This window comes from Papaver somniferum, unplaced genomic scaffold (assembly GCF_003573695.1).
Source record: "Papaver somniferum cultivar HN1 unplaced genomic scaffold, ASM357369v1 unplaced-scaffold_24, whole genome shotgun sequence".
Classification (NCBI taxonomy): domain Eukaryota; kingdom Viridiplantae; phylum Streptophyta; class Magnoliopsida; order Ranunculales; family Papaveraceae; genus Papaver; species Papaver somniferum.
The window spans coordinates 6766290-6782641 of record NW_020634374.1 but is presented as its reverse complement, the minus strand read 5'-3'; positions in this window follow the sequence as shown (position 1 = coordinate 6782641).

Sequence of the window (16352 nt, the reverse complement as noted above, 5' to 3'; positions counted from 1 at the left end):
TTCTTTTTCAAAATTAGTCTGAAATCAAGATTCATGATCGTTTATTAAAAGATTTGTATTTCAAAAACTAGACCCATGAAATCTTTGCATTTCTCTTCTATTAAGGGCCTTTGGGCAACTCATTTCATTCTATTCCAATAGTCTTGCGAGTACGAATGACGCTAACCCTATCCTCGTGGATATCTTTGGTTCTCCTTATTTATTTCCCTATGCAGGAAAGGGTTAAACATGGAGAAGATATTGGAGGCAGGAAAAACCAAAGCCTCATCAAAGGAGACACCGAGGGTTACCTCGGTCATGACCCGAAGCAAGCAGAAATGAGACAAAGCTAAAACAACTGCTCAGAGGCAGGATGCTGCGGAAATCACTTCACCTATGAACACTAACTCCATAGCATCCACGGCCCTCAAAGATGCAGCCACGAAGACTGTTGTGGCCCCCCAGACTACAGAAGCTAACAAGACTTGGGTCCCAAGCCAAATCCATCAACAAAAAGAAGGGGTAGCAGAATCCATGACGCATCAGCCCGCACATCCACCAATCTTCGGAATGCCGTCAACCAACGGTCAGAATCAAACCATACCAGTGCTTTTAGGACCACGGGCGGAAATTCAACCGAGGGGACCAAACTTGGAGATATCAACGATTGAAGCAGATCCTCGGCCACCCTTAATACACACTGTAGACGAAGGGGGAACTGTGGCCGTAGGGGTACAAGCCGGAACTCCCAATCAGGGATCAAACCAATCCCACCGACTGATGGTAGAGCTCGAAGAATTGAAAAATAGCCAGCAGGTCTATGCAAATGCCGTAGCTCTTCTAGCCAGGGAGAAACAAGACTTGAAAGATAAGATTGCCCAAATCACGAAGACTAGCCAACAACTGGACGAAGCAAATTCTAAAGCGCCATAGCCCAATCGTGACCGAAGAGTCATCCTACCAAATGACGCCAGGGGAAGCAGCGCATCAGATCCGGAATATGCCACCGAAGAGTTATATTATTATGATAGCGAAGATCGAAGAAAGAAACGCTCAACTGAGCATGAGAACATGGGATATTACCGCACAATGGAGGAGCTGCGCGATGATATGATGGCTGAGATCAAACAGTTAAAAGCCAGACAAGGCGGAGGAAGGATCGAAGAGGTGATGAAAGAAGCTAACTCCACGCCCCTAACTCATCGCCTGGAAAATACCCCCATTCCGTTAAAGTGCCCTGTCCCAACTTTTGAATGCTACGACGGATCCAGTGATCCCGCGGCACATATTCGGTATTATAACCGTATCTTAGCCCGATGGAGTCAGAACGACGCCGTCCTCTGTAGATATTTCCCGTCAAGTCTGAAGGGATCGGCTTTGTCTTGGTTTGAAAACCTACCACCAGATTCCATCAACTCCTACGATCAAATCGCAGAGAAATTTATGAGGACATACATGTACAACAAAGCTGTCAACACTGGAATGGATAAGCTTTTTTCTCTGGAAATTGGCTACAAGGAAAACACGAGGGAATACACTAACAGATGGCACAAGATCTGCCAAGCCATAGGGAGTGTGGACCCAGTAGTAAGTATCAACTACTACAAGTGGGGATTAGACCGAATGAGTCCACTATTTGTTGAGATTCATGGAAGCGTGCCTAAGACAGAAGGAGATCTTCGAATAATTATTGAAAAGTACGCTCGTCTTGAAGAAATCCAGCGTGAAAACCCGAGGGCACACACGCAGAGGTCTCACCGTACCAATTCCGCAGAACAAACCAATGGGGCCAAAAGAAATAGCTCAGTGGAACGGCCTCACGAAGATAGGAAGGAACGAAGAGATGAACGAAGAAAAGACGATCGAAAATTCGAAGATCAAGTTTACACGAAGCTCAATGCTAGATATGCTCGGATCTTGCGAGAGATCAAAGGAAGGGAAATTTTGGAGTGGCCGTGGTCTAAGGGAAAACAGCCCCCAAGAACCGAGAAGTCTAAAGATTACTGTGAATATCACTGCTTCAATGGACACCAGACCGAGAAATGCAAAAACCTCAAAATAATGATCAAAAAACTGATTGATGCTGGCGAACTCAAACATTACATACGAAAGGAGGTCGCCGAGGATATATCCAAACGGACCAAGTCAGTCCAACTTCCAGAGGAAAACCGCACAATCAACACCATCTCGTGTTCCGAAGCCGTGGGGCCCTCCCTTACAGCGCAGATAGGAAAGAGGCTACGGAAGCAGTTCGAGGACCACTGCGAATTATATAAGATTGATGGTGTAGAGGTGGACGAACACGAAGAGTGGATGGACGCACCTATTATCTTCGATGCTGAAGATATCGAAGAAGATATGGAAGATCATAACGATCCCTTGGTCCTAACACTACCAGTGGCTGGATGTAACCTCAAAAAGATCCTCATAGACGGGGGAAGCTCAGTAAACGTTCTATTCTACGACGCATTCAAACGAATGAAGCTCCATGATAAACATCTAATGACCTTTTATTACACCATCTACGGATTCAATGGAGCACCCACGAAGCCATTGGGAGACATCGTGTTGCAGGTTAACGCCAAACCCATGAAAGTAGAAACACGATACAGCGTGGTTGACGCCCCATCCCCCTATAACGCCATTATTGGACGAAAGTGGTTACATAAACTCAAAGGAGTGGCGGAAACTTACTACCAATATCTCAGATTCCCTACAGCTGAGGGAGTGATGGAAATCAAGGGAGATCGGGTCTCTGCAAAAGAGTGCCATCAGGATCGTATCAACAACGAACAAGAAGAGCAGCGAACAACCCGAAGAATTAAAAATAAAGAAGACGCGAAAGAAAAGGCCATAGACATGTTCCTCAAGGAAACCGCAGGGAGGGGTTTGACAAAAGATGATAATGTCCTAAACACAGAAACAGGTACTTCAGCAGCCAACGAAGGACAGAAACATACCAAATAGAAATCAAAGAACGTCCCAGTCCTCGGGGATCCGAAGCGGGTGTTCACGCCAGTAGAGCCCGTAAAAGAAATCAACATAGGAGCGGAAGAAAACCCGAAGATGATCAAAGTAGGGACCATAATGGACGAAAGAAAAGAAGATTCCTTAACCAAATTACTTAAAGAATACGCGGATGTATTCGCCTGGAATCTAGGAGATATGCCGGGGATTGACCCGAAAATAATCCAACACGAGATGCGCATCAAACCAGGCACGCCACCTTTCAGGCAGAAAATAAGAAAAGTTGCACCGGAGTATCATAAGGCAGTGGAAAAAGAACTTCGGAAACTACTAGAAGAAGGGTTCATCAAGGAAGTCAAGTACCCTACATGGATCTCCAACATGGTCGTCGTTCCTAAGAAAAATGGAGGGGTTAGGATATGCATCGATTTTACTAACCTCAACAAGGCATGTCCAAAGGACAGCTATCCCCTTCCAAGCATAGATCAGCTGGTTGAAGCCGTAGAAGGATACGAAGAGCCGTCATTCATGGATGGATATTCTGGCTACAACCAAGTAGCCCTGGCAGAAGAAGATCAACTACACACAACATTCTACACCCCACATGTCCTTTATTGCTACACTAGAATTCCCTTTGGACTTCGAAACGCAGGGGAAACGTACCAAAGAATGGTCGATGCTATCTTCAGGCCATGGATTGGTAGTACCTTAGAAGTCTACGTTGATGACATGCTCGTCAAAAGTAAGCTGCGCAAAGATCACCACCAGGATCTGAGAGATATCTTCGAAGCAATGAGGAAACATCACATGAAAGTAAATCCAGAAAAATACACTTTCGGTGTCACCTCAGGGAAATTCCTCGGATATCTGGTAACAAAAAGGGGCATTGAGGTAGACCCAGCGAAGATTCAGGCCATAGTAAAAATGCCATCCCCGAAGAATTTAAAAGAAGTGCAGAAGATCAATGGGTTCATAGAAGCCTTGGGCAGATTTATTGCCCGATCCTCGAAAAAATGCAAACATTTTTTCAATATTCTCAAAAAAGGAAGTAAGTTTGAATGGACCGCAGAATGCGAAGAAGCCTTCCAAAAAATCAAAGAACACCTGGCTTCAATTCCAATCCTGCAGAAGCCTGATCCTGATGAGGTTTTGGCATTGTACATTAGTTATAGTTTTGAAAGTGGTAGTAAAAGTTCGTTGCTCGGACTTGAATAGATTTTAAAATGAAAATATATGTACAAATTTGTCACAAGATGTTCGAGAGGTATTGGGACTAAGGACTTGGCCAATTCTTCATGCATGTGGTATATTTTATTTATTCTTAACATTACTGCTCAAAACATAAATATATGGACTCTTATTTTGCCAAAATAGATTCTCAGAATATTAGTTATAAATCGTAAGAATGGGACATCAAACATTTAAGCAAGCATGCCGCATCAAATAAAATGATAACTAATTAATTAAAATCATTTTTCAATTTTTAATCAGTGCAAAAGTCATAAAAAGAATAAATTAAATTTACCACAATGACGAAAATAGACTCCCTCCGTCGTCCCAATGTTGGGTTTAGCTCCTCATATTAATCATAATCTCAAAAGATTTTATTAATGCTCACAAGTTGATTACAAATGATGAAATAAAAAGAAAATCAATTTATGACCGTCCTTTGCAACACACAAGAAACGTCTGAAAAGAACGGCACATGAGAAGTGCAGTTGACGCTGTTGTGAAATCACGGGAAAGGAATATGGAATTATCGCAGTTCAGCGACACTCCTCTACGACTTTCCTGGTTGGTCTTTGTTCTTCGTGTTCTTAGCTGAGCAGCAGCAGAACTCTTCTTGTTGTCGACCCTTTCCTTCGATTATCTCGGCTCTAACTCTCTCCCAATGACTTACTAACCATTCCAAACTCTTTTTACTTGTATTTATAGTGTTTTAGGACCAAAATATCCGACCATTACTTGCGTATATTCTCCATTTAATCCGTCATTGCTCGCTTCCCTTAGTTAACGATAATTTCCAATTATAACTTTGTCACACGTAAACTTTGATCCTGCACGCTCTAGTAAGCCTTATACATGCCTCATAAGTCATCCAACTCCTCCAAAACACTTCCATGCACAACCAAAACACACACAACACCGTGTACAGGCCGTGTTCACTCCGTGTACAGGCCGTGTTCACTCCGTGTAGCTCTGTTTTGAGCTCGAGAATCAAATCGATATTTCCAGCCAATTCCGATCAAATTCGACACCCAAACTATCTTCCTTAGGCTAAATCACATCTTTCTACCAAAATTCAGCCATTGAATCGACCTACCACTACTTCATTTCTTCGATCAAAAATTCTCCTGTGTGTGAACATTTTTCCCGCCAATTTTGAGAATTTGAATTGTTGAAGAAGGTGCCCCTTATCCTGGACTGGGGTGCGAATAGCAGATGCCTTGGGGTGACCTGGGGGTGCCCCTTAGTAATTAGGTTACCCCTTATCCAAACTTCGGAGTCCGAATAACACGTGTCCTCCGGGTGCCAAAATCAACTTTTCGAGCCGAATTTTCTTAAAATATTTATTTCCAAAAAATACCTACAAATACATAAAATAACAAAATTAATACAAAATCGAGTGCCAACAATATATAGTATTGAGAACAAATTGGACACAAAAATGTGTCTATCAAATACCCCCAAACTTATTATTTGCTAGTCCTCGAGCAAAATTTATTCTTGAAAAGTGACCGAGATAATCTCGGGTGGGTTTATCAGAGGTGTACCCACAAAAACCAATACTCCAGACCCTAGCTATCTAAGCAGAACCTTGGAAAGCACTAAAGAACCTCCTTGGTTGGCATACAATTATTGACTCTAAGAGGAAGAACCCTGATGCGAAATTCCAATTGCTGTACACGAGTTTGCACTCAAGCATACTAAAATTCATATAAGTGACAGAGCTCTACTAAGATAGTTTCACGATGGACATCATACTCGGAGTCAGACTAATCACATGAAAAGATTAAGAAGATGGAAAAATAAAAATGTAGATGGTTGAAAAGTGAACGGTGTTTCCCATATCTGTCTGAAGGCCTCTGCCAAGATGAACCTAACCTAAATGACTGAGATACCGGTCTGACTAATATTAACACACTGGCATATACAAGGGAACCAGTGGTCAATAACATAAATCTAGATCAACAAACTGGCAAATACAAGGGAACCAGCAGTTGACTACACATAACAATAACCATTTTTTTTTTAACTTAACGGCATGAATAAATCTTTTTGATCCAAGCGCATGCTTCTTGTCAGCAGATTACACGATAGTTCCCACGGGTCCTGCATTCCACGCTTGCTTAGGCGACGGAAACAGGGAGAACACACGCATATTGCTATCCAAGTGTTAATACTTATTCCGATTGGTCTAACTGGTCCGTTTTTTTTTTGGTAACTCAGTCACTCTAATTCACCCTAGCAGTGGTAACAACTTGAATCGTGTGCCCCACCAAATCACTTGAAATAAAAGAAAACTGAAAATAGAAAGTGAAAAGGACTCGACGAGATATGGCGAAACTATCATGTTATTTCTAACACCTGAGCTCTGTGATTTTATGAATAGACTCTATAGATGTTTCCATCTATTCAGATTGGTTCCTCAACTCCTAAAACAAAAATGTTTCCATCCACTTAGATTGGTTAGTGTTATCTTTAATAGGCGTAAATTTCTAGGCTCTGGAGTTTATTTATTGCAACTAAAAGATTTTCCCATAGCTTTAAGCTTTTCCTTCCGAGGTCCTTAGTACTCCACTTCGAACCTGCAAATCAAAGACAAAAAGAAACGTAAAAAGTAAAAAAAATAATAAACCTAAAAAAATTCTACCTAAGCACAGGTCCGCGTCGGCGGCGCCAAAATTTGATGTATTTTCAAAAGTTGTTGTAGATAGTGGTTTTAAAACAGGGTTCTTTTCAGACTTGTGAAGATAGATTATTTTTTTTTAAAACTTAGAAATGTAACAAAATTAAACAAAGTGATGTGAATTTTTATGGAGAAAAATAGAGGTGAGATTCCACCATTCAACAATATTTATGTAATGTTATTTAATTTTTAATTATGCAAATTAAACAATTGATTTGATTCTTAATAATTGCCAAAAGCAGATTTCCAAAATATCAAATGTTAGTCGCAAGCATAATGCATCAAGAGTATAAAACTAAGCATGCATTATCAAGAGAAAACACAATTGATTAATAAAAACCATTTAAATCATATTTTTTCAATGCAATTAATCATATAAAAATATTGCAAAAATTAAATAAATAACAATTACCACATAAATATTGTGTGAATGGCTTCCTCCGTCACCCCTGGGATTGGGTTTAGCTCATCATGGTGTAATGCATCTCAAAATATATTATTATTGCTCCAAAGTTGAGTACAAATGATGAAATAAAAAGAAATAGTTTTAAGACTGTCCTTTGCGACACACGGGAAGCGTAGGGAAGAACGGCACTACAGAAGTGCTGTAAGCTCGTCGCGGGAAAGGAACTGAGAATTGTCGCAAATTTGCGACCCTAATCAACGACTTTCCTGGACTGTACAATGTTCTTCGTCTTCAACTACACCAGCAGAACTCTTCTCTTCTCTGCGTGATTTTCTTTTGATTCTCTCGACTCCTAAACTTTCCCCAAGACTCTCTAACCCTTCTCAACTCTTTAGACTTGTATTTATAGTGTTTTAGAACAAAAATATCCGACCATAACACCGTATAATCTCCCATTAATCCCGTCATTGCTCGCTGCCCATATTTAACAATAATTTCCATTTTTGGCTTCTACACACGTAAACTTTGATCCTGCACGCTCTAGTTAACCTTCCCCACGCCTCCGAAGTCATCGAACTCCTCCAAAACACTCCATGCATGACAAACACACAATCAAACTCGTGTTACAGGACACGTTGCTCTGTTTTGAGCTCGTGACTCAAACCAGGATTTCCAGCCAATTCCGATCGAATCTGATGCCCACAATGTGTTCCCTATCCCATATCACAACTTCCCACCAAATTTCAGCGATTGAATCGCACTAAAACACCTTCATTTTCTCGATCACAAATCTGCCAGTTTTGAATATATTTTTCCCGCCAAAAAACTGTTTTTGAATTTAAAGAGAAGATGGATGCCCCTTAACCAGCGCTTGGGTGCGAATAGGAATTTGGAGGAAATAGTACTTTTTGCGTGGAAATAGTAATTTTTATGGGTTCCTCCGGGACATTTATGGAATGCTTCCGGTGCATTTCTGGGGTGCCTACGAAACATTTCTCCGGGGTGGAAAACCCTGCTTTTTGAGCCCATTTCGCCGCAAGGGCTTATTTTTCCAAAAATTCCTACAAAGAATAAAAGAACACAATAAATACAAAATTGAGCACTAACAATACATACAATAGAGACATATTAGACACATAAATGCGTCTATCAACACCCCCAAACTTATTATTTGCTAGTCCTCGAGCAAATTTATTCTAGAAAGGAAAATCATTTGAACCCCTAGGTGGCCCTAGTGGCGGAGTGTTGTCTCCGGAGGGTTTACCATAGGTGTACCCACAAAACCTTTACTCCATACCCTAGATATCTACGCAAAACCTTGGAAAGCACTAAAGAACCTCCTTGGTTGGCATACAATTATTGACTCTAAGAGGAAGAACCCTAATGCGAAATTCTAATTGATGTACACGAGTTTGCACTCAAGCATAATTCATATAAGTGACAGAGCTCTACTAAGATAGTTTTACGATGGACATCATACTCGGAGTCAGACTAATCACATAAAAAGATTAAGAAGATGGAAAAAGAAAAATGTAGATAGTTGAAAAGCGAACGGTGTTTCCCATATCTGTCTGAAGGCCTCTGCCAAGATGAACCTAACCTAAATGACTGAGATACCGGTCTGACTAATATTAACACACTGGCATATACAAGGGAACCAGTGGTTAATAATCCTAACTCTAGGTCAACACAACTGGCATATACAAGGGTACCAGTGGTCGACTTTATTAAACACACATTTATTTAAGAACTAACAACATGATTGGACCTTGTGGACCGAAGCGCATGTTTCTTGTCAGCAGATTACATGGTGATTCCCGTGGATCCTACATTCCACGCTTGTTTAGGCGACGGAGACAGGGAGAGCGCACACATATTGCTATCCAAGTGTTAGTATTTATTCCGACTGGTCTACTGGTCTGGTCTAAATTTTTTTATTTTTTTATTTTTTTGGAAAGGTAACTCAGTCACTCTATTTCACCCTAGCAAAGGTAACAACTTGAATCGTGTGCCCCACCAAATCACTTGAAATAAAAGAAAACTAAAAATAAAAAGTGAAAAGGACTCGACGAGATATGGCGAAACTATCATGTTAATTCTAACACCTGAGCTCTGTGCTTTTATGAATAGACTCTATAGATGTTTCCATCTAGTCAGATTGGTTCCTCAGCTCCTAAAACAAAAATGTTTCCATCCACTTAGATTGGTTAGTGATATCCTTAATAGGCGTAAATTTCTAGGCTCTGGAGTTTATTTATTACGCAACTAAAAGTTTCTCCCAATACCCCCAAACTTAAATATAACATTGTCCTCAATGTTCTAAAGATAAAATTAAAAACATGAACAAGGAGAAACGGTTACTATTTGAAGTAAAAGAGTTAAGGAAGGATATTACCGTGTTGCGTGAGATTGGGTTACCTCCCAAGAAGTGCTAAGTTTAAAGTCTTCAGCCAGACTAAGAAAGGTTTAATCACCTCGAATCATATAGCAATAGCCGAAATAATTGTGGGTTATCGAAACCAAATAGAGCTATCACAAGGAAACTACAATAACCCAAGAAAGTGACCAAGAATAACATGCCCTTATCTAGTTTCCTGATTAAGATATTTATATCTAATTGTGGTTCAGGTTCAGGTTCTATGAAAGGGTCTAAATAAAATATTTTCCTCGGATGCATTTCCTCATAGGTTGGATCCAAATTATTAGGTCCTAGAGTTTGGAAAAACTCAAATAAGAACTTAGAATCACAAAATAATAATAACCTAAATAACTGAGGATCCTCTAAGTCAATCAGGTTTGACTTACATAATTGACCACAGTGAGAGTAGTGGTCATTCTTAAGCAAATGTGTCGATTCTAATTTCCTAAAGCATTTAGGTCTAGTCTCACAACTTAATATTCGACACATTTGGAATATAAACGTTCCCACATTTGGAAGAAAACTATTTGGTGGGAAAACAAAGTCAATCTGGGGATCATAGCCTGGGAAAACCACATCAACCAGAGGATGGGTTTCTAACGATTGAACTCCTTCATGGACATCATTAGGCTCGGGAAAACGAGTATGAAGGTAATCTTGTAAAATGGTCGAGGCACAGATATCAAGTCCTAAGTGTAGGGACTTTCTGAGAGTTAAAGGTAAGGCACTAGGGAAGTGATAATCACCCCCAAACTTAGAGTTTTCAGTGTCTCTAGATTGATCTCTAATTATTTCTTGAATTTCCGTATCTTCAGAGTCCTTAAAATATTCAAGATATTCTTCTAAGTTATTATCAGGTAGTGCATCTTTACTCATCTCTACGGGTCTATCTTCTTCTTCCAAGACTATTGTTTCTAAGTCGCTAGACTCTAAAACAGTATTTTCGAAATGAACCCGTTCCTCTAAATCACTATCGGCTTCGTAAACAAGAAATACTACATCGTCTAAAACGGTGGTATCCCTAATCAAATCCTCGTCCTTTTGAATAGGTGAATAATCATAAAAATTATTTGGATTTGAACTAGAAATAATATAATCACTATACAGCTCAATTGGATTACTAGACTCCTGATCACTATGCCTACATATTTCAGATTCTTCATTACCGCTATCCTCATCATCATAGTACGAAAATGATTGAACCTTATCTAAATAAGTAGTGTCTTTTATTCTAACCTCGTCCTCTAAATTAGGCAAATATTCACTATTGATATCAAGGGTAAAATTAGAAACACTATTTTGGAAATTTAGATTATTTCGAGCAAGTCTTTCGTTCGTCTCAGCCATCAACTTGAGGGATTCCTCTATAGAAAGTTCTCTTTCGTCAAAAACTAAGTTATTCATTTCTGCTAACTTACGTGTTGACTCAGCTAATTTACGTGTTGACTCTAGTAAAGAGGAATTATCAGAAGAATCATAAAAAGGACTACTTTTCAATAGTTTGATTGTATCCTCTAGAGACGAAGAACTAGTACTATAATCTTCTTGCTCGTAAGACTGATGCATGTGTGGATAGTAATTGGGCTCACCAGGGTATGACCCATATCCTTCTAAAGGATGGCGTTCCCAACCACTATTCCCAACATGGTCATAAAAATGATGATGTCCATATTCAAATTCAGGTCGATACTCATTGTATTGGCTTCTATCATACCAGTTCGACATTCTTAATTGCAAGGGAATTCTACACAACCACAAACAAGGCCGACTCGACTCCACCAAAACAAACTTAAAGATTTCTAGCAAACAAAAAGCATGATGGCTCCACTTAGATTTTTTTCTAGACCAGCTTCTATTCCTTCGAAAAGGAATTCATTACAATTTGAGCACACCCCTCTGGAATCAATCCGAGCTAATGTAAGTTGAATCGAGGCGAGGGAAGCTCAGTGGAGATTTGATACCCAAGGCCTCACCGCTATCACAAGGAGGCGCAGTCACGCATTCAACTCACAGAAACCATCATGAACTTTGGAGTGTGTTTAAAGAGCAACCAATATTTTTCGAACGAGTTTCCTATTAAGCTCGTTACCCTATCGGTCTCGTTCTATTCCAAATTTTAAGCTTAGGTTCGCATTCGGTTTCGTTTTCCTAAGGCGGGCAAGAAGAGAACGGTGATGAAATCCGAACCCTTATCTTGTTTAGGCCAGGCCTTGCCCTTTACTAGGAAAATAAAGACAGTCTGGTTCGTCCTCAAACAATTATCACCTTAAGGCAGAAAGTAACCCGCTTGCAGGAGATTCGCGGGTGTTTCGATTGGACTTACCTCCCGTACCAGACGGGCGATGAACCGTTGTCGTCGACTCGGGCCACGACTCCTATGCCGTGTGCGAACCCGAGGGGCCGAGACGATATAGTAATCGTCGTCCTTCCCTGCACACAGTTTATGTAATATTTTTTTTTAATAATAATACCCTTCCGTAGGGTTAAAAAAAATAATAATAAAGTCCAAGAGTCCAGTACAAAGTCCAAATAAAGTAAAGTGCAAAAGAAAAAGAAAAATAACCTAAAAAAATATAAAAAATCTCTTTTTTTTTTCTCTCTTTTCTATATATAAAACAAAAAAAAAATTCCTCTTTCGCTCCTTTCGCTTTAAGCTTTTCCTTCTAAGGTCCTTAGTACTCCACTTCGAACCTGCAAATCAAAGACAAAAAGAAACGTAAAAAGGAACAACCAATTCTAAAAAAAATAATAAACCTAAAAAAAATCAATCTATATACAAGTCCGCGTCGGCGGCGCCATTTAGTTGATGTATTTTCAAATGTTGTTGTAGATAGTGGTAAAAACTAGGTTCTTTCGAACTTGTGAAGGTAACTTTTTTTTTTTTTTAGATTTAATTAAATTGTAAAGAAAATAACAAAGTGATTGAAATATTTTTGGAGGAAACTGGGGTTAAGGATTTCACTTTTCTACCATTTAAATTGATATTTCTAATATTTATTATGCAAATTTTTCCTTTAAAATAATTTTAATTATTGCTAAAACTGATTTTTTAAAATAATAACTGTAAGTTAAAAGCATGGAATATCAAAAACTCTAAGTCAAGCATAATCCATCAATCAAAATAACAATTATTTAATAAAAATCTTTGGAAAAATCCTATATACTCAAGGCAAATAATTAAATAAATTTAATTGCATAAACAATAAAAATAGAAATTACCAATTTTTTATTGGTGGAATTGCTTCCTCCGTCGCCCCAGAGAATAAGTTTAGCTCATCATGGTGTAATACATCTCAAAAGATTTTATTAATGCTCACAGGTTGATTACAAATGATGAAATAACAAGAAAATCAATTTATGACCGTCCTTTGCAACACACAAGAAACGTCTGAAAAGAACGGCACATGAGAAGTGCAGTTGACGCTGTTGTGAAATCACGGGAAAGGAATAGGGAATTGTCGCAGTTCAGCGACACTCCTCTACGACTTTCCTGGTTGGTCTTTGTTCTTCGTGTTCTTAGCTGAGCAGCAGCAGAACTCTTCTTGCTGTCGACCCTTTCCTTCGATTCTCTCGGCTCTAACTCTCTCCCAATGACTTACTAACCATTCCAAACTCTTTTTCCTTGTATTTATAGTGTTTTAGGACCAAAATATCCGACCATTACTTGCGTATATTCTCCATTTAATCCGTCATTGCTCGCTTCCCTTAGTTAACGATAATTTCCAATTATAACTTTGTCACACGTAAACTTTGATCCTGCACACTCTAGTAAGCCTTATACATGCCTCATAAGTCATCCAACACCTCCAAAACACTTCCATGCACAACCAAAACACACACAACACCGTGTACAGGTCGTGTTCACTCCGTGTAGCTCTGTTTTGAGCTCGAGAATCAAATCGATATTTCCAGCCAATTCCGATCAAATTCGACACCCACACTATCTTCCTTAGGCTAAATCACATATTTCTACCAAAATTCAGCCATTGAATCGACCTACCACTACTTCATTTCTTCGATCGAAAATTCTCCTGTGTGTGAACATTTTTCCCGCCAATTTTGAGAATTTGAATTGTTGAAGAAGGTGCCCCTTATCCTGGACTGGGGTGCGAATAACAGATGCCTTGGGGGTGACCTGGGGTGCCCCTTAGTAATTAGGTTACCCCTTATCCAAACTTCGGAGTCCGAATAACACGTGTCCTCCGGGTGCCAAAATCAACTTTTCGAGCCGAATTTTCTTAAAATATTTATTTCCAAAAAATACCTACAAATACATAAAATAACAAAATTAGTACAAAATCGAGTGCCAACAATATATAGTATTGAGAACAAATTGGACACAAAAATGTGTCTATCATACATAACAGCGACAGAAGACGCAGTTAGCGCAGTGTTGGTCAAAACCAATACGAAGATAGAACAACTTATCTATTATGTCAGTAAGACCCTCAATTCTGCGGAAAGGAACTACACGAAGATCGAACAACTTATCCTGGCATTAGTGTGGGCTACTCAAAAGTTGAGAACCTATTTCCTAACTCACTTCATCCGCGTCCCATGCAAAGCACCACCGGAAGCAGTCCTCAAAAGCGCGGGAAAAGTAGGCAGAATAGCCAAGTGGAACACCCACCTGGACCAATTCAACATCATTCATGAAATTCAACATTCCCAAAAATCCCAAGTTTTGGCGGATTTCTTAGCAGACCTCCCCATGGACAACGACGAAGAGATTAAGGGAATACCAGAAGCCGATGAAGAAAGCAAGGATCCAATTGATGTCCTCGAACCCGCGAGTCAAAGACAATGGGAAGTCTTCGTCGATGGTTCCAAAAATAAGGAAGGGGCAGGAATCGGCATTGTCATCACCACCTCAACTGGAGAAAGAATCGTACAGGCACTCAGGTTAGAATTCAAATAGCATACTAACAACATCGTCGAATACGAGGCAGTCGTACATGCCCTCCGCTTAATAATAGAGATGGGGGTAACCGACGTAAGACTGACAAGTGATTCGCATCTTGTCATACGGCAAATAAGGCTCGAGTACAATGTGTACGACGACACCCTCTCAGCTTACATGGCCTTGGTCCAAACATTGGCATCACAAATTCCGAACATCAAGTTCCGGCACTTATGCAGAAGGGATCTCAGGAACGCGGATGCCCTAGCATATATATATCATCCATGCTGAAGGACAAAAGCATCGAAGCTATTAAAATAAGAAGGGTATACGAGCCTTCAATTGCATCGCAATTCTCCTTTGCTACCAATCAAGATACAGTGGAAGAAAATATCGAAGATCAGGTAGGAGAAGACATCCATAACGATTTTGACGAAGAAGATATCCTGTCAAGAGCTAATCAAGACAAAGATTTCAGCAACGAAGATGATTGGAGAATGTGATCCATGCGTTTCTCGTAGATGGAACCTTACCCGCGGATCATAAACAAGCCAGGAAAATACTCTCCAAAGTAGGAAGATATGATCTTCGGGATGGGGTCCTGTACAAGAAATCCTTTCTCGGACCGTTACTACGTTGCTTATCCAGGAAAGAGGGGCATCGAATTCTAAACGACATCCATTATGGTGACGCAGGGAATCATAGCGGCATGAGATCACTAGCCGACAAAGCAAAAATGCAAGGATATTACTGGCCCACAATGATACAAGATGCCGCAAGAATGTCCCGACGATGTGAAGAATGTCAGCGTTTCGCCAAAAAGATACACGCGCCAGCAACAACGTTAAATTCTGTAGATAGCCCGTGGCCATTTGCAAAATGGGGCATAGATATCGTCGGGCCTTTCATCGAAGGATCAGGGAAAAGACGATTTTTGATAGTAGCCACGGACTACTTCAGTAAATGGGTGGAAGCTAAAGCCTTAACCAGGATCAGAGACGTGGATGTTTTTACTTTCATATTCCAAAACATCATTTGCAGGTTTGGCATACCAGCGGAGATCGTGTCCGATAATGGTAAGAAATTGTAGGGGAAAAATATAGACATGCTCTTCGATACTTTCAAAATAAGGAAGAACAAATCCACCCCCATATACCCTCAAAGCAACGGACAAGCGGAAGCCACTAACAAGACCCTCGCCCTTATCCTCAAAAAGAAATTAGACGAACATAAGGGGCGATGGTGTGAACAGCTGCACAATGTGTTATGGGCATACAGGACAACACGAAGATCTGCCACTGGGGAATCCCCGTTTCTCCTCACTTATGGAGCTGAAGCAGTCATCCCAACAGAGATCCTCATGCCAACCACCAAGACCGAAGCATGGGAGAAAAATCTCACAACATACATGATGTTAGAGAGATTAGACGACCTGGAAGGAAGGAGGGAAGCAGCATTGCAGAAGATGGAAAATTATCAACGAAGACTAGCGAGGGAGTACAACAAAAAGGTAAAGCTTCGAAATTTTGTAGAAGGGCAGTATGTGCTAAGAACAATCCCACAGTATCAACGAGAGAATAAATGGGGAAAGTTAGCACCTACATGGGGAGGACCTTTTATAATACACGACATTGCGGGAAACGGTTCCTACTATCTTCGCAATCTGAAAGGCGAGGTCCTCCGGCATCCTTGGAATGCTAAGTGGCTCAAACCGTACTACCCATAGGAGCAACGCAGCTTTGCATCTGCGTGAAGAATAACAGAAGAAGAA